At 42.7% G+C, this 24,449-nt stretch overlaps 1 pseudogene; it reads left to right on the forward strand.

Moving 5' to 3' along the window:
* LOC142255908 (nicotinamide N-methyltransferase-like) overlaps positions 1 to 24,449 on the forward strand; it is a 33,287-nt pseudogene that overhangs the window by 1,013 nt on the left and 7,825 nt on the right.

Raw genomic sequence — 24,449 nt, forward strand, 5'->3', positions numbered from 1 at the left:
GATACGTCGCTGTCCATTTTTTTTGGACGCACAAACAAACGTTACATTCTGCGTTGCTTCCGCCCGACAGTTGTTAATACAAGTCTATGGGGAAAAAACTGAATCTTGCAAAATATTTTGCAGGATACCGTATTTACTCCAAGCAATGGATGCAACTGATGTAAAAAGACTGACATGTGAAAGTAACCTAAGGGTACGGTTGCACTTGCGAGAGCCTCGAGTGTATCTCGCATTGCATTACCCGGCTTGCCTCTCTCCTGACAGGAGTGGGTCAGCTGCATGTATTTCAAAGCAGCTGAGATGCTCACATCAAGAGAGAAGCAAGCCATGCCGGGTGATGTGATGCGAGATACGCGCGAGTCTCTCACAAGTGGAACCGTACCCTAAGGCATTCTTTTCTGTAGAATGTAAGCTCTTATGGTCAGTGTGGTTCTTTCCTCCTCAAGTGTATTTTCCAAGATACTAGAAGCTTTCTAGTACTGAGTATTTGAATTTCAAAATATTCACTCATCTCTGGTATTAGATGATGGTGCGTCCTATTCTTGTGACTTTTTACACCTACACGTATGTATTCTGTAACAGTCTGAATTTTTTCTGCAGGTAATATTAAAGAAGACGTCATGATTGACCTCAGTGCTGGTTCCATAATTCATCAATTATATGCAGCCTGTGATTTTTTCAAGCAAATCATAGTGCTCAAGCCCAGTGACCGATGCATCATGGAGCTGAAGAGATGGGTGGACTCACGGACAGGAGCGTTTCATTGGAGCCATGCTTCTTTATATAGACCTAGAAGGAGAAAGGTGAAGTATTTGTCCAAAAAATTAAGAGGAACCTAATGGCATAATTTGTACAGTATGTAAGACATGATTGCAGCCTAAAGCGGGCTTTACATGCTGCGACATCGCTAGCCGATGCTAGCAATGCCAAGCGCGATAGCACCCGCCCACATCGTACGGCCGATATGTGGTGATCGCTGCCGTAGCGAACATTATCGCTACGGCAGCGTCACACGCACTTACCTGCTCTGTGACGTCGCTGTGACCGGCGATCCGCCTTCTTTCTAAGGGGGGTGGTTCGTTCAGCGTCACAGTGATGTCACAGCAGCGTCACTGAACCGCCGCCCAATAGAAAAGGAGGGGCGGAGATGAGCAGCCGGAACGTGCCGCCCACCTCCTTCCTTCCTCCTTTTCCAGTGGACGCAGGTAAGGAAATGTTTGTCGTTCCAGCGGCATCACACACAGCGATGTGTGCTGCCGCAGGAACGACAAACAACATTGTACCTGTTGCTGCAGCGATATTAAGGAAATAAGCGACGTGACAACGAGCAATGATTTTTGACGTTTTTGTGCTCATTGATCGTCGCTCATTTGCGTTACACGCTGCCATATCGGTAACGGCGCCGGATGTGCGTCACTAACGACGTGACCCCGACGATATATCGTTACCGATGTTGCAGCGTGTAAAGCCCTTTTTAGTGTAATATCGTATATCTTCTGTCTACTTTGTTTCAGTGATAGTTTATTCAAAAGGAAATTCTAAATGCCGGTAGTAAAGTCTACATTTGTGCACTAAGATCGAAATTCTAAGTTATGGTAGCTGTAGAATATTGGGTCCTGTTGGAAGGGCATAGTAAGGCTCTGTTCACATTACAGTTGGGTGGAAAGTACGATAGTATCCAAACCTCAGCTCTGACATACATATACAATTGATTCCACTGATTTGCCATACAGTGGAAAATGTTTGCCATTGACCAAAGTGCAAAAAGAGTATAACATGGTATACATTTTTTTACAGTGCCTCTTTGTAGCGGAAACTGCTATTTGCTGCACTTTTTTATTTAGCAAAAAAAAATGTTGTTAGTATGTAATACCTTATTTTGGCCACAATATAAAAACTTTAATAAAGGACCACCATTCCAAATCTTTTAAAGTTTAGAAGGATGTATTCCATACAAGCAAAATACATGATTTAATAACGTGTCATTAATGCCTGTATTTTGCTCATATGGAATAAATCCTTATAAACTTTCGGTGCTAGAAAAGGAGAAGCGGAGTTAATGCCACGCTGCCGCCGAATGAAGAAATTATTGATTATTAATAAATAATTTTATTTGATAGTTCTACACGTTTCAGGGATCCAGTCCCCTTCTTCAGGACCAAAGGCAAAATCAAGATTGTTGATTCTGCCTTTGGTCCTGAAGAAGGGGACTGGATCCCTGAAACGTGTAGATCTATGAAATAAAAGAATTTATTAATAATCAACAATTTCTTCATTTGGCGGAAGTGCGGCATTAATCCTGCTTCTCCTTTTCCAGCACTGAATATTAACTCATGTTCATACGGGTTGTGACTCTCAGAACCCTGATAGGTGAGTGTAATATTGTGTACACCACATTTTAAATCTGGTAGGACCCTATTTGCGCTCTATATCCTCAGCTTTCCGTATAAACTTTAGAAGATTTGGAGTGCCGGTCCTTTACTCAAGATTTTATATTGTGGATGCCTTCATCGGACACTTGCACCTTGGATTGTGTTCCGCCTGGAATATTTGTTTCTGATTATTTTGGCCACAGTTATGTGAATGGAGACCTATGGCTTTATTACATATCACGGGATCTGAACATTTATTTCTGGACACAATGAAAAAGTATAAAGTGTTGCTTGGATTCCAGTCTTTTCCCCAAGATTTGAATCTGATGATCAAGCACTAACGACTGAGCTCTAATGCCATCCTAGGTATATTGAAGAAAACTGTGGTGTAATCTACTCTGCTGCAAGAAGAGATCAAAGTACACAGATGAGGATTATCTGTTGTTTATTTCACGTGTTTCGAAGTAAACCAACTTCTTCATCAGGATACCACCAAGTCACTTGTTGGTATCCATGTGATGTTGGATTACCTTCAAAGGCATTGAATAAACTGCTCATAATCCACATCTGTGCACTTGGATTCCTTCTTGCAGCAGCACAGGTTAAACCATGTTTTCTTCTCAATATATCTTGATCTACGAGTGACTCATTGTGCCTGCAGCAGCAGCCACACCATTTATATCTCATCAGTGTTGCATGTTCACAACCTCATAAGGTGCACAAATCCTCTGTTTATTCTCATGTGTCTTTTCAGATAAGACCCTATTGCACTTGTTTTCTCTGCAGCTCTCCTACAATCATGCTATCCTATTCATTATTGAATGAAGGACAATCACTTTCATCATTTTCCCATTTCTTTAAGTGACCAATTAGAGGACAAAGAAAGAAAAGTGAGAGCAGCCCTTCACCATGTTGTCAAATGTGACCTAGAGAAAGAAGGAAAGCCAGGAAAGCTCTGGTTGGAGAAGGTTTTGTAATTGACCGCTGTGTGATTAAGAAGAGAACAGTTGTGAGTGACCTCAGTGACTATAAGGCTGTCATATTCATTGCAGCCCAAAAAGAGAAATAGGTCTGAGATGACACAAGTTGAGTCTCAATGTCACAATTGATATTTAAAGCCTAAATTATATTAATATCTGTGTCTAGTGCATGATACAAGCATATGAAAACATAACTGTATCCAAGGAGAAATATAGTTTTTAAGGTACCAAATACAGTCCCTGACAGAAGTTCTGTCGCTTATCCATGTTATGTAAATAAAAGCTCATAACCTGACTTTAAATTCATCCATTGGTTTTATAAATTACTCTTTTGAAAGCTGAAATCCTCCCAAATTTGGTTTAGGGTATGAAAATAAAGTTTCTGCAAAGCTGAAATATTGATCATGTAATGAACACAGAAAGGTCAGATTTTGGCAAGAAAAAAGTTTTGTCGCCCACAGAAAGTAATGTGAAATTCACACAAATAATTAACTTCTAATACAAAGATATGTTGCATAACATTGGTGAATGAAGTTGTGGTGCTATTAGAGCCATATTTAATATTTTGTGTGACCTCCATGAGCTTGAAGGACTGCATCCATGCGGTTCAACAATGATTCACACAATTTATTGATGAAGTCATCAGGAATAGCAGAGAATGCATCTTACATGCCTCCCAGAGTTCATCTAGATTCTTTGGTTTTGTCTTCCAAGCTTCCTCTTTCATCATACCCCAAACATGCTCAATGATGTTCATGTCTGGGGTCTGGGCTGACCAGTCCTTGAGCACCTTCATCTTCTTTGCCAGGAGGAACTTTGTTGTAGAGATGGATGTATGAGATGGAGCACCATCCTGCTGCAGAATTTGACCCCTTTTATGATTGGGAATGTAAGAGGTAGCTAATACTTCTTTATATTTTAGGCTATTGATATTGCCTTTGTTATGGCAATCAGCCAAGCCACATGCCCAATGAATGGTTCGTCGATGGGAGGAAGCCAGCCAGCAATGTCAATCGTGTGGTTACCCAGCTGAGCAAATGCCGAGGGGGTTATTAATTGAAAATCTTTAACATATTAGTCAATGTAGACCATCATACATTGGTCAATCTTATCAATATTGCATAATGGTTGGTTACACCCCTGTTTATCATCTATACTGATTGGTTCATCTGGAATATTACATAAATCATAGACCACCTGATTCAAATGGATATCAAGATAATATTCTTGGCACTCCTCATGGTCCAAGATGGTCTTTATCTTGTTCTTACACAATCTAGGGACTTTTTAATAATAGGTTATGTAATGTGAACATGCAGAGTCATGTCATGTGCATCAGGGGCCACTCTTAGAGAGAAGGACTGGTACATGTTGCAATGCATTAGCACTTAATATATTATTTTATATTTAAAGGCACATTACACTGAATATGGCCTTCATACATATTTAGATGTTATTCTATGTTAAGTGTAGCAAAATCAAACAACAATAATATCAATCTGATCTTGTAGACCAGATTAATACTTTAACACCTTCCACCTTGCAAATGTTTCGCGCACCCCCATACTGAATGTAACCCCAGACCATGATCTTTCCACCATCAAACGTAACTGTTTTCTGGATCCATACGGGCTCCAGTAGGTCTCCTGCAGTATTTGCAGCGGCTGTGGTGTAATTCAATTGAAGATTCATCAGAGAAATCCACCTTCTGCCACTTTTCCAGCGTCCATCTTTTTAGCAGGTTGTAAGACGTGGCAAATGCCACACGGTTTTTTAATTGCCTTTTGTTTAGTGCTGGCTTCTCTGCACTGATTCGACCATGGAGGCCATTTCGAGACAGAATCCTACAAGCTGTTCTAGTTGACACAGGTACTTGAGGTGACCAGGCCTGTTGAAGCTCTGCTGCAGTGGAAGAGGGTCTGGCTTTGGATTTTCTAACCAACAAAGTTTCTCCTGAGCAGTTGCCTTGTGGGGTCTGCCGGACCTGGGTTTGTCAAAAACATCTCCAGTCTCTTCAAATCTTTTTTTAATTCTTTGTACTTGACGCTGAGACACATTAAAGGTGCCAGCCACCTCTGCAGTGGATCTGGTCTTCAGACCTCTTGCTAATCAAGGGGTTCAGGGTGGATTTTTAGCATGTTGTCAGACGTCAAGTTGCAGTTCAACTGAATGTCTGGGGTGCTGGGTTTCTTTTTGATACACCCACTAATTAACTGATCATTTAGTGAGCACAGGTAAGGATGTAAACTAGGATTGGGTGCATTATATGACAAGGTGACAAAACTTTTGTCTTGCCAAAATCTGACCTTTCTGTGTTCATTAAATGATCAATATTTTAGCTTTCCAGCAACTTTATTTTCATAACCTAAACCAAATTTGGGAGGGTTTCAGCTTTCAAAAGAGTAATTTATAAAACCAATGGATGAATTTAAAGTCAGGTTTGTAAGCTTTTATTTACATAACATGGATAAGCGACAGAACTTCTGTCAGGGACTGTACTGAGGAACATCTATTCACAGTTGTATCTTCCATGAAAGTGCTGGATGTTTGGTATTATAAGTGCACATAATAAAGCCATTATAAGGCGAAAGATGTCCGATTTACCTATTTGTTCCTTTACCAAGACAATATTTTTGAAGCTTATTTATTCTGTTTTGTCAAAATGAATGTATGAGCAATGCTCATTTTCAGTGTGATCTACCAGTACAGTTCTCAAAATTGAAAGTGCTACACCAAGAAGGAAAAGTCATAGAATTATGGAAATCACAAGATGGAGACAAGTTACTGATCTGCAATTGATGAAAAATTGGAAACTAATTTTTAAATGTTTCTTGATTTATTTAGTATTGTGTGTTAGCACCATGCGTGGAAATCCCCGTACTTACTATCAATTAGGTTATTAATAGTCACCTGAGGGATGCTCTGTCGTGGAATGCACTAGGGAAAATCATCAAGATCCACTGCCGGCAGCTACTATATAATTACTGACCAAAAATGTCCCAGATGTGCTCGGTGGGAGACAAGTCTGGAGACACTATAGCCAGGGGAGCACATTTAGTCCATGCAGGCTGTTCACAGTAGCATCAGGAACATGCAACCTTGCATTTTCTTGTTGACAAAAGGCACCTTGGACACTTTGTAGAGATAGTCATTCCACTGAGCCCTTTTCGGTTTTTACAATTTCAATGTTGAAGAGTGTACAGACAAGAAGTAAAAATAATTAAATCAGATCAAACAGATTTTTGACAGCTATCTGCTTTCATCAGCATCTTGTGAAATAAAATGGTTCCAATCAACAGTAACAGATGGCGTAAACTGATGAGCTTTAGTAAACTACTTCCAGTAGATCTCAAAATTTTTATCACACTCCATACAGTTACTTCATTATCTTGTTTAACTAACTACTGGTAAAACCATGTTCGTCTTTGAAAAGCATATACCTGCTGTAGTATACAGGGTGTATCACTTATCTTTAGAAGGATGCAGAAACACTGGACCTTTGCTTCAAACTTGTAGACCCGGATGCAGATATACTGGACCTTTGCTTCAGCTTTGTATACCAGGATGCAGAAACACTGGACTTTTGCTTCAGAATTGTAGACCCGGATGCAGGTACACTGGACCTTTGTAGACCTTGAGTTGGTTTTAGAAGCTGCTTAACCTGCATCTTACCTATAAACAACATTTCTGGTGTGCTACTTTAGACTCAACATGGTAGACATTTGTACAAAATAATACTTGAACAGAAGATAGCTGCAAAAACAAGAGTGGCCTTTTGAGTGAGGTGTGGTACTTCAGGACACATTGCAATTATACAACAGTGACTCAAAATAAGAAGATGAGATAGGATTATTAATATGTAATCAAGGGTGTAATGATCGCGGTCACAAAGTGTGAGACCAAGACCAGGCCCGAGTCAGAGTTTCTGCCCATGCCAGTGCCTATTTCAGCTGGATGTGTGCTCAAAGACACACAATCAACTGAAATGTATTGTTACGCAGAGACCGGCCAGATTTCAGTAAACAGCAATTTTTGCCATCAACCAACAAGAGGCCAGGAGCTGAAGTGTGCCAGCCACAGGAGGCATATAGGAGTGATGTCATGCATCACCCATAGCAGGCAGGCCAAAGTCAGCTGCCGTTTTTTGCGCTAACTAAAGAAGAGGATGCTGCGCTTCATGGGAGCAGGAAAGGTCAAAAGAAATGTTTTTTTTAAGCAGTGTCAGAACTGGGAACATTATTACATAAGGGACAAAGATGAGGGATATTATACCGGGAATGGGACCCATGATGGGTGACATTACTTCTGGAAGGTGCACAGGTTGGAGGACATTATATCAGGAAGGGGCGCAAAATGTATGACATTAGTTCAGGATGACGGACATTATTATGTTATTATTATTATAATATGTCTTTATAGCATATAGAATACTATAAGGGTGAATATATCTGACCAACAGGCAGGTGGACTATAATTATGCCACTGCATTAATTATTATATTTAACCTTCTACAATATCTTTGTTGTCTGTATGGTATAGTCCTAATACACAAGTGATGTTTCTGATGGTAGATAATAGGCCCTGATGACCTTAAAGGGTGCTTTACACGCTGCGACATCGCTAACGATATAACGTCGGGGTCATGCCGTTAGTGACGCACATCCGGCACCATTGGCGACATCGCAGCGTGTGACACCAATGAGCGACGATCAACGAGCGCAAAAACGTGAAAAATCGTTGGTCGTTGACACATCGTTCATTTCCTTAATATCGTTGCTGCTGCAGGCACAATGTTGTTCGTCGTTCCTGCAGCATCACACATTGCTATGTGTAATATCGCAGGAACGATGAATATCTTCTTACCTGCGTCCACCGGCAATGAGGAAGGAACGAGGTGGGTGGCATGTTCCGGTTGCTCATCTCCGCCCCTCCTCTGCTATTGGACAACTGCCGTGTGACTTTGCTATGATGCCGCAAGAACCGCCCCCTTAGAAAAGAGGTGGATCGCCAGCCAGAGCGACATCGCAGGGAAGGTAAGTCCATGTGACGGGTGTTAGCGATGTTGTGCGCTACAGGCAGCGATTTGCCCGTGACGCACAACCAATGTGGGGCGGTTACGCTCGCTAGCGATATCAGTACCGATATCGCAGTGTGTGAAGTACCCTAAAGTGTTGATCAGCTCAGGTCCAGCATCAATATAACATTGGAAACACATAGTTAGAATCACTTGGATAAGTGAAAGCATTAAGAATTTATATAAATTATTTGGGGGTAAAACTCAAGATCTAATACTTACCACTACAGAACATCATCTTGATATATATTCTAGGAAAGTTCTTTTATGAGAAAAAATCCAATAAGTTGCTTCTGAACAAATTGTACATCAAATGAATTTTGGAGATTTGCTGATTTTTAGTATGCACTTCATCCTTTACAGTGGGGAAAAAAGTATTTATTCAGCCACCAATTGTGCAAGTTCTCCCACTTAAAAAGATGAGAGGCCTGTAATTGACATCATAGGTAGAACACAACTATAAGAAGCAAAATGAGAAAACAAATCCAGAAAATCACCTTTCTGATTTGGCAATATTTTTTTTGCAAATTAGGGTGGAAAATAAGTATTTGGTAACCTAAAAACATGCAAGATTTCTGGCTCTCACAGACCTGTAACGTCATTAAGAGGCTCCTCTGTCCTCCACTCATTACCTGTAATAATGGCACCTGTTTGAAATTGTTCTCAGTATGAAAGACACCTGTCCACAACCTCAAACAGTCACACTAAAAACTCTACTATGGTAAAGACCAAAAAGCTGTCCAAGAACAACAGAAAAAAAATTGTAGCCCTGCACCTGGCTGGGAAAACTGAATCTGCAATAGGCAAGCAGCTTGGGGTGATGAAATCAACTGTGGGAGCAATAATATGAAGATGGAAGACATACAAGACCACTGATAACCTCCCTCGATCTGAGGCTCCACGCAAGACCTCACACCGTGGGGTCAAACTGATAACAAGAACGGTGAGCAAAAATCCCAGAACCACACAGGGAGACCTAGTGGATGACCTGCATAGAGCTGGGACCACCATAACGAAGGCTACCATCAGTAGCACACTACGCCATCAGGGACTCAGATCCTGCAGTGCCAGACGTGTCACCCTGCTTAAGCCAGTACATGTCCGGACCCATCTGAAGTTTGCTAGAAAGAATTTGAATTATCCGGAAGAGTATTGGGAGAATGTCATATGGTCTGATGAAACCAAAGTAGAACTGTTTGGTAGAAACACAACTCATCATCTTTGGAGGAGACAGAATGCTGAGTTGCATCCAAAGAGCACCATACCTACTGTGAAGCATAAGGGTGGCAACATCATGCTTTGGGGCTGTTTCTCTGCAAGGGAACCAGGATGACTGATCCATGAACATGAAAAAATGAATGGGGCCATGTATCGTGAGATTTTGAGTGCAAACCTCCTTCCATCAGCTAGGGCATTGAAGATGAAATGTGGCTGAGTCCTTCAGCATGATAATGATCCCAAGCACACCGCCAGGGCAATGAAGGAGTTTTAAGAAGCATATGAAGGTTCTGGAGTGACCTAGCCAGTCTACAGATCTCAACCCCATAGAATATCTTTGGAGTCAGTTGAAAGTATGTGTTGCCCAGCGACAGGCCCAAAACATCACTGCTCTATAGGAGATCTGCATGGAGGAATGGGCCAACATACCACCAACAGTGTGTGCCAATGTTGTGAAGACTTACAGAAAACGTTTGACCTCTGTCAATACCAACAAAAGATATAGAACAAAATATTGAGAAGAACTTTTGTTTTTGACCAAATACTTATGTTCCACTATAATTTGCAAAAACAAATCAGACACGGTGATTTTCTGGATTTGTTTTCTTATTTTGTCTCTCTTAGTTGTGGTCACCTACAGTATGATGTCAATTAAAGGCAAATCTCATCTTTTTATGTGGCAGAACTTGCACAATTGGTGGCTGAACTACTTTTTCCCCCACTGTAACAACCATTCTGTACTTTCACCGAGAAAAGGAAAGTTACTAGGGATGATCGAATACCTCAAATATTCGGCTTCGCGAATATTTGCCGAATAGGTCGCCACTATTCGACTATTTGTGAATATTCGATGTGCAATGCAAGTCTATGGGAAACCTGAATAACAACTATTCGGAACTATTTGGGCTTCCCATAGACTTACATTGCGCATCGAATATTTGCATAGCGGAGACCTATTCGCTGGATATTCGCAAAGCCGAATATTTGAGGTATTCCATCATCCCTAAAAGTGACGTCTACAGCAATCTTCTGCCTCCTACAATACCGATAGGAAAAAGAAACAACCAAGTGGCACAATTTCCTCTAGGACAATTAATGATGAGCGAGTTTCGAAATACTCGGATTTGAGATACTTGTAACGAGCTAATACTCGCGTATTCATTCTGAATAGAATGTGCAATGCAAGTCAATGGGGAATACTTGCAATGCAATGAGTAACCCTAATTCCGCACTATTCGCACGAATAGTACTGCATTTAGGATAGTCATTACTTTGCGACTTTTTCCCCATTGACTTGCATTGCATACACTATTCGGAATGAGTATACGATTAGTCAATAGTACTCGTTACGAAGATTGCGAATTCGAGTATTTCTAAACTCGCTCATCATTAATAACAATCTCTCTTTCACATAATTTCAGTTAGGGTCTTATTATAATTAAGGACAGCCATAAGTCACAGGTGGTAGGTCTCCAATAAATGACATAGTCAACCAATAAGATTAATGTATCTGGTCTGAGTAATAGGCCACACAACCCCAACACCAGCCATAAATGTGCAAAAAAACAGTCTGCAAATACTTTTGAGGGAGGGGCTCGGGTTTGCCAAGCCTGAACGACCAAGCTTAAGCGGGCTTTACACACTACAATATATCTAACGATGTGTCGGCGGGGTCACGTCGTAAGTGACGCACATCCGGCATCATAAGTGTTGTTGTAGCGTGTGAAACCTATGTGCGATCAGGATTGTACGATAAAACTTTGGTCGCATACACGTTCTAAATTTCTAAAAATTGAACGTCCGGTTGTTCAATGTTCCCGAGGTAGCGCACATCGCTGTGTGTGACACCCCGAGAATGATGGACTCAGCTTACCTGCATCCCGCGGCTCCCGCTGGCAATGCGGAAGGAAGGAGGTGGGCGGGATGTTTACGTCCCACTCATCTCCGCCCCTCCGCTTCTATTGGCCGGCAGCCGTGTGACGTCGCTGTGACGCCGAACGTCCCTCCCACTCCAGGAAGTGGATGTTCGCCGCCCATAGCGAGGTCGTATGGAAGGGTAAGTACGTGTGACGGGATTTAATCATTTGTGCGACACGGGCAACAAATTGAACGTGCCACACATACGATGGGGGCGTGTCACATCGCATACGAGATCGCATGTGAAATTATAAGGTGTAAAGCAGGCTTTAGGCTCATACCGAATTTAAAATTGGCGAACCTTTATCAAAAAGGTTCGCTCAATTCTGATTAGTACCACTTTTTAACAAACACTATACTGGTATACAATCTTTTGCACTACTTTTATAATTAAGACACCTTATAATTAGCTTGTGCTAGTATTGATATTTCCCACACTGTAAAGGAGTAACTAAAATTATTTTTGGCATGTGACTTTGTACATTATGGGTATACTTGGCTGTTAGCGGATTATTGTTTCTCCTGATCCTCATGTGCTGTTATTATTTGCTGAGGATGACTCCATAATACAAACATTGCTCGTTCCTACTAACATTGAAATCATAAGGAGTCAGAAGATATTTACTAATTAGATATTTTATGAGCTTTGCAAAAATAACCTGATCTTGGCACATATTCTGTAATTACACAGTGGGAACATTAGTGCTATCCTTGAAGCTAGTTCCCATAGTGTCAAACAGTGTACACATAGTGGTATAATATGAGCACATACAACAAAATGTACAGGTGCATCTCAATAAATTAGAATATCATCAAAAAGTTTATTTTTTTAGTAATTCAATGCAAAAAGTGAAATGCATATTTTATATAGAGTCATTACACACAGAGGGATCTATTCCTCTATATTATATAGAGTCATTACACACAGATGGATCTATTTCACGTGTTTATTATATATTATAAAGAGTCATTACAAACACAGGGATCTAATTCAAATTTTTTTTTTTTTGTTAATGTTGATGATTATGGCTTACAGCCAATTAAAAGCCAAAAGTCATTATCTCAGAAAATTAGAATAATTACCACAAAACACTTGCAAAGGCTTTCTAACCATTTAAAATGGTCCCTTAGTCTGGTTCAGTAGGCTACACAATCATGGGGAAGACTTCTGACTTGACAGATTTCCAGAAAGCAGTCATTGACACACTCCACAAGGAGGGTAAGCCACAAAAAGGTAATCGCTAAAGAAGCTGGCTGTTCACAGAGTGTTACATCCAAGCATATTAATGGAAGGTTGAGTGGAAGGAAAAAGTGTGGTAGAAAAAGGTGCAGAAGCAACTGTGATAACCACAGTCTTGATAGGATTATTAAGAAAAGGCCATCAAAAATAATGGGGAAATACACAAGGAGTGGACTGCTGCTGAAGTCAGTGCTTCAAGAGCCACCACACACAGACATATCCACGACATGGGCTACAAGTGTCACATTCCTTGTGTCAAGACACTCATGACCAATAGACAGCAACACAAGCGTCTTACCTGAGCCAAGGAGAAAAAACCTGGACTGTTGCTCTGTCGTCCAAGGTCTTGTTTGCAGATGGAAGTAAATTTTGCATTTCGTTTGGAAATCGCAGTCCCAGACCCTAGAGGAAGAGTGGAGAGGCCACAATCCAAGCTGCTTGAAGTCTGTGTAAAGTCTCCACAATCATTAATGGTTTGGGGAGCCATGTCTTCTCCTTGTGTAGCTCCACTGTATTTTATCAAGACCAAAGTCGACTGCCAGGAAATTTTACAGCACTTCATGCTTCCCTCTGCCGAAAAGCTTTTTGGAGATGGAAATTTAATTTTCCAGCAGTACTTCGCCCCTGTCCACACTGCCAAAAGTACCAATACCTGGTTTACTAACCACAGTATCAATGTGATTGATTGGCCAGAAAACTGACCTGACCTAAACCCCATAGAGAATCTATGAGGTATTGTCAAGAGGTAGATGAGAGACACCAAAGCCAACAATGCAGACAAGCTGAAGGCTGCTATCAAAGCAACCTGGGCTTCCATAACACCTCAGCATTGCCACAGACTGATCGCCTCCTGCCACATTGCTGCATTGATGCAGTAATTCATGCACAAGGAGCCCCGACCAAGTATTGAGGCATTTACTGTACAGACTTTTCTGTAGACACCAACGTTTCTGAGTTTAAAATATTTTTTCAGTTGGTCTTATATAATATTTTAATTTTCTGAGATAATGATTTTGGGGTTTTCATTGGCTGTAAGCCATAATCATCAACATTAACAGAAATAAACCCTTGAAATAGACCCCTCTATGTGTAATGACTATATAATATATACATTTCACTTTTTGTATTGAATTACTGAAAGAAACTAATTTTTTGATGATATTCTAATTTATTGAGATGCACCTGTATACAGACTTATAAAAATATCCGCATAATGATGATGAGCCCCAAATGTGCCATACTGATGCAAGATATGACTATTGGCATTTTTGGCACCATTTTGGATTACATATATACAAGGTAGCCATAAAATAACCTAAGGTGTTTGGAGCGGTGTGCAGACTGACCCAGTGGACAGAATTGGCTGAAAATTGGTATGTATACTATTTAAGTCACGGAAGCGGAAACGGAAGGTATCTTAAAAAAATAGATTGATTGATTGAGATCGGGTGAGCGTGGTGGCCATACGTTAGGGAAGGAGCCGCTCAAAATCCTGTCATCGGGAAAATGTGCACACAGAACGTTCTTCACTTGATTTGCGATGTGAGGACGTGCTCCATCATGCATGAAGGTAGTCATCTGAAGTCACTGCTGCTATTGGAGTTGCAGAACGACCACTGTTTCCAGCATTCTCTGGTATCTCACTGCTATCGCGGAAAAGGCAGCAACCCTAGTTGGCCTCATTTCTTCGTAAAAGAACATAAAAGATGTCTTCCATATCCCCATGCCGTGAATAGCATACATACCAATTTTGAGCCAACTCTGTTCTCTGGGTCAGTATGTACATGGCTCAGAACACCCTAGGTTATTTTATGGCCAACTTGTAGATGAACTAATGTGCTAAAGTTCAAATTTGGCAGATTGCTCAAGTTTGGAAGGGAAAATTGATTCACATGGAATTTAATAAATTTGAATTTTATGTTTCTTATTGAGGTCTGTGGTTTCTCCAGAATGCAGAGCATGTAGGGTGTAAATAATGTAATACTGACCTTTTTGCTGACATCCCATGAACATCCAGTCCTCTACTCTGACCATCCTCTTCTTTCTTCTTTTCATAAGAACATAATGTCATCTTCGGTCTTATTCATTCTGATCCAGGACATCTGGCACCATGTTGGCCTCTTAGGTTAAGTCCTCACAGTGGCAATGGGACAGATGAGAGGCAAGATGAGTAGAGATGAGCGAACCGGCCGTGGTTCGGCTCGAGTTCGGTTCATCGAACGGAGGTCCCGTTCGAGTTCGGTTCGTCGAACGTTCGACGAACCAAACTCGAACCTATAGGATATAATGGGAGGCAATCACAAACACATAAAAATGCATTATAAATGTTTTTGGTTCCCAGCCGGGTACAAATAGGCAACTGGGGGTTGGAGGCATCCCGTGGCTGCCTGCTGTACCTGGCTAGCATACAAAAATATGGCAAAGCCCACGTCTTTTTTTTGGTGGGCAAAAAACTTCTGCATACAGTCCTGGATGGAGTATGCTGAGCCTTGTAGTTCTGCAGCTGCTGTCTGCTCTTCTCCATACAGACAGACAGCAGCTGCAGAACTACAAGGCTCAGCATACTCCATCCAGGACTGTATGCAGAAGTTTTTTGCCCCCTGAAAAAATTATGTGGGCTTCGCCATATTTTTGTATGCTAGCCAGGTACAGCAGGCAGGTACGGCTGCCCCCAACCCCCAGTTGCCTATTTGAACCCAGCTGGGAACCAAAAATAAAGGGAAGCCCTTTTTTTATTATTTCATGAATTTCATGAAATAATTAGAAAACAAATGACGTAGGCTTCGCCCCATTTTTGTGTCCAGCCAGGTACAACTAGGCAGCTGGGGATTGGAATCCGCAGCACAGGTTGGCCTGAGCTTTCTGGGCCCCACTGCTGCGAATTGCAGTCTGCAGCCGCCTCAGAAAATGGCATTTTCATAGAAGCGCCATCTTCTGGCGCTGTATCCAACTCTTCCAGCACCTGCCTGCTATACCTGGCTAGCATACAAAAATATGGCGAAGCTCACGTCCTTTTTTTGTAGTTTTTTTGGCAAAAAAAATAAAAAATGCTTCCCTGGATTTTACATTGCCAGTGAAGGTAACACCAAGCAGTGGGGGTTAGCAGCCAGTAGCTGCTTGGATTACCCTTAGCTAGCAATACAAAAAATGCAGCAGGAGCCCATATATATTTTTTTTAATTATTTATTTAAATAACTAAAAACAAAATGGGCTTCCCTGTATTTTAATTGCTGGACATCACAGTGCTGTAAAAATAAATCTTTAAAAAAATGACGTAGCGCTCCGCGGTATTTTTGATTCTCAGCGCAGATAAAGCAGACAGCTATGGGTTGCCACCTCCATCTGCCTGCCGTTACCTTGGTTGGCAATCAAAATACAGGGAAGCCCATTAATTTTTTCTATTTAAAAAATAGTTTAAAAAAAAATGACGTTGGGTCCCCCCATTTTTGATAGCCAGCTAGGGTAAAGCAGACGGCTGTAGCCTGAAATCCACAGCTGGCAGCTATACCGTGGTTGGGGATCCAATGTGGAGGTCCCCTCAGGCTCTTTTTTTATAATTATTTTATAAATATTAATAATTACACAATAAAAGTAGGGTCCCCCCCAAATTGGATCACCAGCCAAGGTAAAGCGGACAGCTGTGGTCTGGTATTCTCAGGGTGGGAAGGTCCATAGTTATTGGGCCTTCACAGCCTAAAAATAGCAGGCCGCAGGCACCCCAGACGTGGTGCATCCACTAGATGCGCCAATCCTGGCGCTTCACCCCAGCTCATCCCGTGCCCTGGTGCAGTGGCAAACGGGGTAATAAATCGGGTTGATACTAGCTGTAAAGTCACCTGAGATCAAGCCCAGCAGTTTGTGATGTCATGGCGTCTATTAGATACCCAACATCATAAACTGTCAGTACTAACAAAAAAAAATCGACAAAAGAAATTTATTTGAAAAAACAGTCCCCAAAACATTTCCTCTTTCACCAATTTATTGTAAGAAAAAAAATAAAGGGGTCCCACGACGACTCTGGACCGTCTAGAATATGGGGGGGAGACACTCAGGGAACGTATCCCCCATTTTCTAGGAGTGCGGACCCTTCATGTGAGGAGTGTGGGTGCAATGAATCTGCACTCACTCTCCCCGGGTCCACAGCAGCAGAGTCCATGTCGTAATGGTTGCTACCAAAGCTGCAATGCCCTGCTCATGAGGTAAGGGCATGCCTAATCAGGAGAACTATTCTACATTTCCAAATATTGGTATTTGCTGATATTATTGCTATTCCACCTACTATATATTGGGGATAGGATCTTGGAGATGGAATACCCCTTTAAGTCCAGTTATCCAGCTGAATGAATACTTAACAACAGAGCTCGCTATTTAGATGTGTTTTCTTGTGGCGTATAACGGACTCTCATGTTTGGTAGTCGTTCAGCAGGGAAACTATAAAAGCAAATCCCTCCATTTGGAAATGTAGTATATAGCTCTCCTGATCAATTATGTTCCTTACCTCATGAGCAGGGCATTGCAGTAATAATAATAATTTATTCATTTATATAGCGTTATTAATTCCATAGCGCTGTATGTCTTTGGAGTGTGGGAGGAAACCGGAGTACCTGGAGGAAACCCACGCAAACATGGGGAGAACATACAAACTCCTTGCAGATGGTGTCCTTGGTGAGAATTGAACCCAGGACCTCAGCGCTGCAAGACTGCAGTGCTAACCACTGAGCCACCGTGCCGCCCATTTAGCTTACAGATGCATAACCACCACTCACTGTGTCTGAACACAGGAAGCTGAGCTGACAGCCGCTTTGTGCATGTGGCAGCGTCTATTGTGAAGGAGAGGGCCGTGGGGGGATCAACGCTGCACAGGTACCGTGGGACACCGAGGAACACCGGTGGGGCTATAGGGGGTGACCTGGCAGGGCCTGGGGAGGAGTTTTCTGTCGCATGTGTCATGGCACATGCGACAGAAATCAGAGGAGTAGGGTGAATGCGGCCGGCGCGCTGCTGTGCGCGCGGCCATCTTGGATTTCTGGGAGGGCATCAAGGGGGACACTTTGGCGACACCGGGGGCCCGGAGGGGACCGGGGAGGAGATTTATCATGTTTGTTCATGCCAGATGGGAGATAAATAATTTTTTACCGGCGCTGTCATTTACTGTAACGTGATCATCGGTGTATGGTGTATACCTGTGATCACGTGAGCGGGGACCGGAAAAACCGTCCTGAATCATGATCTCCAGGGTCTCAGCTAGCCCTGAAACCCCGGAGATTTTCTGATGCCGGGGGGCATTATTCACTTATTTCTGCCTGATGTTTATAAACGGCAGATCAGAATAAGGCTACATTAACACGACCGATCCATTTTTGCGGTCTGCAAAAAACAGTCCGTTTTTTTTCACGGGTGCATCCGTGTGGCATCCGTTTCCGTTCCGTAGACGGTCCGTATGTCATCTGTTTGTCATCCGTGTGCCTTCCGTTTTTTTTGTGTATTGCAAAAAAACTGAAGGAGGGTAAATGCATAAATTTACCCAGGATCCATAGCTTCATCCTACATGAGGCGGTCACATGTTCACTCCAGTGCCATTTTCTACTGCTTTTCACAGCATAGAGCGCTCTGGTGATTTTCTTGTGCTTGTGCACTTCATATCAGTCTTTTCTGTCATTATAATGGCAGAAAGACACATAATGTCCCACTCTCCTGCATTTTGTAATTTTGCACCCTTTGGTGCCTTTCATGTGGCACTAAGGGGTGCTTAGCTTTGTATTTAGCCAAAAAAATGAAAAAAAAAAATGACGTAGGGTTCCCCCTAGTTTTGTAGCCAGCTAGGGTAAAGCAGACGGCTGCAGCCTGCAGACTACAGCTGGCAACCTCATCTTGGCTGGTAATCCAAAACTTAGGGCACCCCACGCTGTTATTTTAAATTAAATAAATAATTAAAAAAAAAAAAACACGTAGGGGTCCCCCCAAAATTGGATCACCAGCCAAGGTAAAGCAGACAGCTGTGGTCTGATATTCTCAGACTAGGGAGGTCCATGGTTATTGGACTCTCCCCAGCCTAAAAATAGCAGGCCGCAGCCGCCCCAGAAGTGGCGCATCCATTAGATGTGCCAATCCTGGTGCTTCGCCCCAGCTCATCCCGCGCCCTGGTGCGGTGGCAAACGGGGTAATATATGGGGTTAATACCAGATGTGTAATGTCACCTGGCATCAAGCCCTGGGGTTGGTGAGGTCAGGCGTCTATCAGATACCCGACATCACCAACCCAGTCAGTAATAAAAAAAAATAGACGACAAACACATTTTTATTTGAAAAAACACTCCCCAATACATTCCCTCTTTAACCAATTTATTAGAAAGAAAAACAAATCCAGGTCTGGTGTAATCCAAGGGGTTGCCATGACGATCCACACTGTCCCAGTCAATGAAGAGCAGGATGTTCCCCATTGGCTGGGAGAGCAGTGCACTGACCTGAGCTAACATCAATGGGTCAGCCCAGGTCACTGCAGGGCATGATAAGTGCTGCTGTCAGCGAGGTACATTACCTGCGCTGATCTCCTGCACTGCCGACAGCACCTGTCACTGAGTTCAATGACCGCCGCCTTCACAGCCAAGTATCGCGAGAGGCCCGTGACGTCACCGCTAGTTAGTCTCGGGTCGGAAGCGAGAGAAGGTGATGTGACAAGCGGCGGCCATGGAGGACAGTGACAGCGCTGAGGTCGGGACTTCATCACCGCAGGTAAGCCGAGCGGGACCATGTGTGCAGAGTGACAGGAGGACATCAGTGTCGTGGACTGCATGGCTGGGGACTAGAGATGAGCGAACCGGTCCCGGTTCGGCTCGAGGCCGGTTCGCCGAACGGGGGTCCCGTTCGAGTTCGGTTCGTCGAACGTTCGACGAACCGAACTCGAACGTATAGGCTATAATGGGAGGCAATCACAAACACATAAAAATGCATTATAAATGTACACAAACAGTTAATAAACATTGCCATAACACTTACCGGTCCTCGCGATCCCTTCTGCACTCTGTCTCCTGCCGCTATTCCATCCGATGATCGCTGAATCCTCCCGGTGACCTGCACTGCCAGCAGAGAAGCAGGACCTATCGTGACGTCAAAATAGCCATGTGACCAGTCACGTAGCTATTATCTCATTGGCTACAGACTGGTCACATGACTATGACACGTCATGTAGGACCTGCGAGTGCATCTCTCCGGTACACGGTGCACATATGTGTATCGCCGTGTACCGGCGACATGCTCTAGCACACGGTCGACTCCCCGTTCCGTTAGGGACCGGCTGACACAGCCGGTCATTAACGGAGATCACCGTTGCCATAGCAACGCAGTTAGCGGTGACGTCACCGCTAACCGCGGCTCCGGGAGCACCGTTGCTATGGTAACGCGTCTGTCAGCGTTACCGCTAGCAGCCAGCAGTGATCACTCACGGAGTGAAGGCTGCACGCTGCTTCCCGATTGTAGTGAGCATTGTAGTTAGGATGGAGGTTCCCCAGCCCCAAGTGATGCCCCTCACTACAATCGTCACTACTACTACACTAGAAAGAAAGAAGACAGAAGAGCAGGATCGTGGAGGGCTGACAGGGGTAATAAAGATGGAGTCTCTAATGTGTCTGTGTATTTATTTCTATTAAAGTATTTTTTCTCTGTGTGGTGTCTTTTTTTAACCCTTTATTGGAGATTCTTAATGGCCGGGTCAAACGTGCCTGACATTAAGAATCTCTGGCTTAATACTGGCTGGTAAAACAAAGCCAGTATTAACTCATGATTACCCAACAAGCCACCCGGCTCCAGGGCTGTTGGAAGAGTTGGATACAGCGCCAGATGATGGCGCTTCTATGAGAGCGCCATTTTCTGGGACGGCTGCGGACTGAAATCCGCAGCAGAGGCGCCCACAAACCTCGGGCTAACCTGTGCTGCGGATTCCAATCCCCAGCTGCCTAGTTGTACCCGGCTGGACACAAAAATAGGGCGAAGCCCACGTCATTTGTTTTTTAATTATTTCATGAAATAAGTGAAATAATTAAAAAAAACGGGCTTCCCTATATTTTTGGTTCCCAGCCGGGTACAAATAGGCAACTGGGGGTTGGAGGCAGCCCGTGGCTGCCAGCTGTACCTGGCTAGCATACAAAAATATGGCGAAGCCCACGTCATTTTTTTGGTGGGCAAAAAACTTCTGCATACAGTCCTGGATGGAGTATGCTGAGCCTTGTAGTTCTGCAGCTGCTGTCTGCTCTTCTCCATACAGACAGACAGCAGCTGCAGAACTACAAGGCTCAGCATACTCCATCCAGGACTGTATGCAGAAGTTTTTTGCCCCCTGAAAAAATTATGTGGCTTCGCCATATTTTTGTATGCTAGCCAGGTACAGCAGGCAGGTACGGCTGCCCCCAACCCCCAGTTGCCTATTTGTACCCGGCTGGGAACCAAAAATAAAGGGAAGCCCTTTTTTTATTATTTCATGAATTTCATGAAATAATTAGAAAACAAATGACGTAGGCTTTGCCCCATTTTTGTGTCCAGCCAGGTACAACTAGGCAGCTGGGATTGGAATCCGCACCACCGGTTGGCCTGAGCTTTCTGGGCCCCACTGCTGCGAATTGCAGTCTGCAGCCACCTCAGAAAATGGCATTTTCATAGAAGCGCCATCTTCTGGCGCTGTATCCAACTCTTCCAGCACCTGCCTGCTATACCTGGCTAGCATACAAAAATATGGCGAAGCTCACGTCCTTTTTTTGTAGCTTTTTGGCAAAAAAAAAAAAAATTGCTTCCCTGGATTTTCCATTGCCAGTGAAGGTAACACCAAGCAGTGGGGGTTAGCAGCCAGTAGCTGCTTGGATTACCCTTAGCTAGCAATACAAAAAATGCAGTGGGAGCTAACATATATTTTTTTTAATTATTTATTTAAATAACTAAAAATAAAATGGGCTTCCCTGTATTTTGATTGCTGGACATCACAGTGCTGTAAAAATAAATCTTTAAAAAAATGACGTAGCGCTCCGCGGTATTTTTGATTCTCAGCGCAGATAAAGCAGACAGCTATGGGTTGCCACCCCCATCTGCCTGCCGTTACCTTGGTTGGCAATCAAAATACAGGGAAGCCCATTAATTTTTTCTATTTAAAAAATAGTTAAAAAAAAAAAATTACGTTGGGTCCCCCCATTTTTGATAGCCAGCTAGGGTAAAGCAGACGGCTGTAGCCTGAAAACCACAGCTGGCAGCTTTACCGTGGTTGGGGATCCAATGTGGAGGTCCCCTCAGGCTCTTTTTTATAATTATTTTATAAATATTAATAATTACACAATAAAAGTAGGGTCCCCCCCAAATTGGATCACCAGCCAAGGTAAAGTGGACAGCTGTGGTCTGGTATTCTCAGGGTGGGAAGGTCCATAGTTATTGGGCCTTCACAGCCTAAAAATAGCAGGCCGCAGGCACCCCAGACGTGGCGCATCCACTAGATGCGCCAATCCTGGCGCTTCACCCCAGCTCATCCCGTGCCCTGGTGCGATGGCAAACGGGGTAATAAATCGGGTTGATACTAGCTGTAAAGTCACCTGAGATCAAGCCCAGCAGTTTGTGATGTCATGGCGTCTATTAGGTACCCAACATCATAAACTGTCAGTACTAACAAAAACAAAAAATCGACAAAAGAAATTTATTTGAAAAAACAGTCCCCAAAACATTTCCTCTTTCACCAATTTATTGTAAGAAAAAAAATAAAGGGGTCCCACGACGACTCTGGACCGTCTAGAATATGGGGGGGAGACACTCAGGGAACGTATCCCCCATTTTCTAGGAGTGCGGACCCTTCATGTGAGGAGTGTGGGTGCAATGAATCTGCACTCACTCTCCCCGGGTCCACAGCAGCAGAGTCCATGTCGTAATGGTTGCTACCAAAGCTGCAATGCCCTGCTCATGAGGTAAGGGCATGCCTAATCAGGAGAACTACTGTAGAGGAAGCTCTGCTCACTGGTATATAGGTGCTCAGAGGTAATAATAGATAAAATTAGTGAGTAACCTCGGCACTCTATATCTCCCAGACTAAGTCAGTAAGTCACAACGGATAGTAATGCAAAATCACTCTTTATTGGTCCGTATTAAGAAAATTTTTTTTTCATAAGCATATATGTTTTTGTCCAAAACAAGTTACAAATGACGTTTCGGCCTGAGCCTTCGTCAGATTGGTCTTATCTGCATGTAATCATGAAAAATGACAATAATCAGTATCACATAAGAGTGAGAGAACAATAACATAAACTCGAACAATGTAGAGGTACAATTGGGATGCAGCAAAAAAATTGCAACACAGCAAGAAATGAAACACATTATACAAATGTCATAATACAGTACAAGGACAATATAGTAATGACAAATATGGGGTCAGAGTAGACTTAGACAGCTCTGGTACGAAAGAGATGTCAATCATAAAGTAACATGTGCAGTAGGTGTAGAGCTACACTATGCATGGCAGAGCTAATGGGTAGACCGACCATAGAAAAAGTAGAGAAAAAGTGGAGAAAAAGTGGAGAATAAGTGGAACATAAGAGGAGAAAAAGTGGAGAAAAAGTGGAGAAAAAAGTGGAGAAAAAGTGGAGAAAAAGTGGAGAAAAAGTGGAGAAAAAGTGGAGATTAAGAGGAGAAAAAGTGGAGAAAAAAGTGGAGAAAAAGTGGAGAAAAAGTGGAGCCTAAGTGGAGAAAAAGTGGAGAAAAAGTGGAGCATAAGAGGAGAAAAAGTGGAGAAAAAAGTGGAGAAAAAGTGGAGAAAAAGTGGAGCATAAGAGGAGAAAAAGTGGAGAAAAAGTGGAGAAAAAGTGGAGCATAAGAGGAGAAAAAGTGGAGAAAAAGTGGAGAAAAAGTGGAGCATAAGAGGAGAAAAAGTGGAGATTAAGAGGAGAAAAAGTGGAGAAAAAGTGGAGCATAAGAGGAGAAAAAGTGGAGAAAAAGTGGAGAAAAAGTGGAGAAAAAGTGGAGAAAAAGTGGAGCATAAGAGGAGAAAAAGTGGAGATTAAGAGGAGAAAAAGTGGAGAAAAAGTGGAGAAAAAGTGGAGAAAAAGTGGAGAAAAAGTGGAGCATAAGAGGAGAAAAAGTGGAGAAAAAAGTGGAGAAAAAGTGGAGAAAAAGTGGAGAAAAAGTGGAGATTAAGAGGAGAAAAAGTGGAGCATAAGAGGAGAAAAAGTGGAGAAAAAAGTGGAGAAAAAGTGGAGAAAGTGGAGAAAAAAATGGAGAAAAAGTGGAGAAAAAGTGGAGAAAAAGTGGAGAATAAGAGGAGAAAAAGTGGAGAAAAAGTGGAGAAAAAGTGGAGAATAAGAGGAGAAAAAGTGGAGAATAAGTGGAGAAAAAAATGGAGAAAAAGTGGAGAAAAAGTGGAGAAAAAGTGGAGCATAAGAGGAGAAAAAGTGGAGAAAAAAGTGGAGAAAAAGTGGAGAAAACGTGGAGAAAAAGTGGAGAAAAAGTGGAGAAAAAGTGGAGAAAAAGTGGAGCATAAGAGGAGAAAAAGTGGAGAAAAAAGTGGAGAAAACGTGGAGAAAAAGTGGAGAAAAAGTGGAGAAAAAGTGGAGCATAAGAGGAGAAAAAGTGGAGATTAAGAGGAGAAAAAGTGGAGAAAAAGTGGAGAAAAAGTGGAGAAAAAGTGGAGAA

This window comes from Anomaloglossus baeobatrachus, chromosome 11, assembly GCF_048569485.1.
Source record: "Anomaloglossus baeobatrachus isolate aAnoBae1 chromosome 11, aAnoBae1.hap1, whole genome shotgun sequence".
In the NCBI taxonomy this organism is placed as follows: domain Eukaryota; kingdom Metazoa; phylum Chordata; class Amphibia; order Anura; family Aromobatidae; genus Anomaloglossus; species Anomaloglossus baeobatrachus.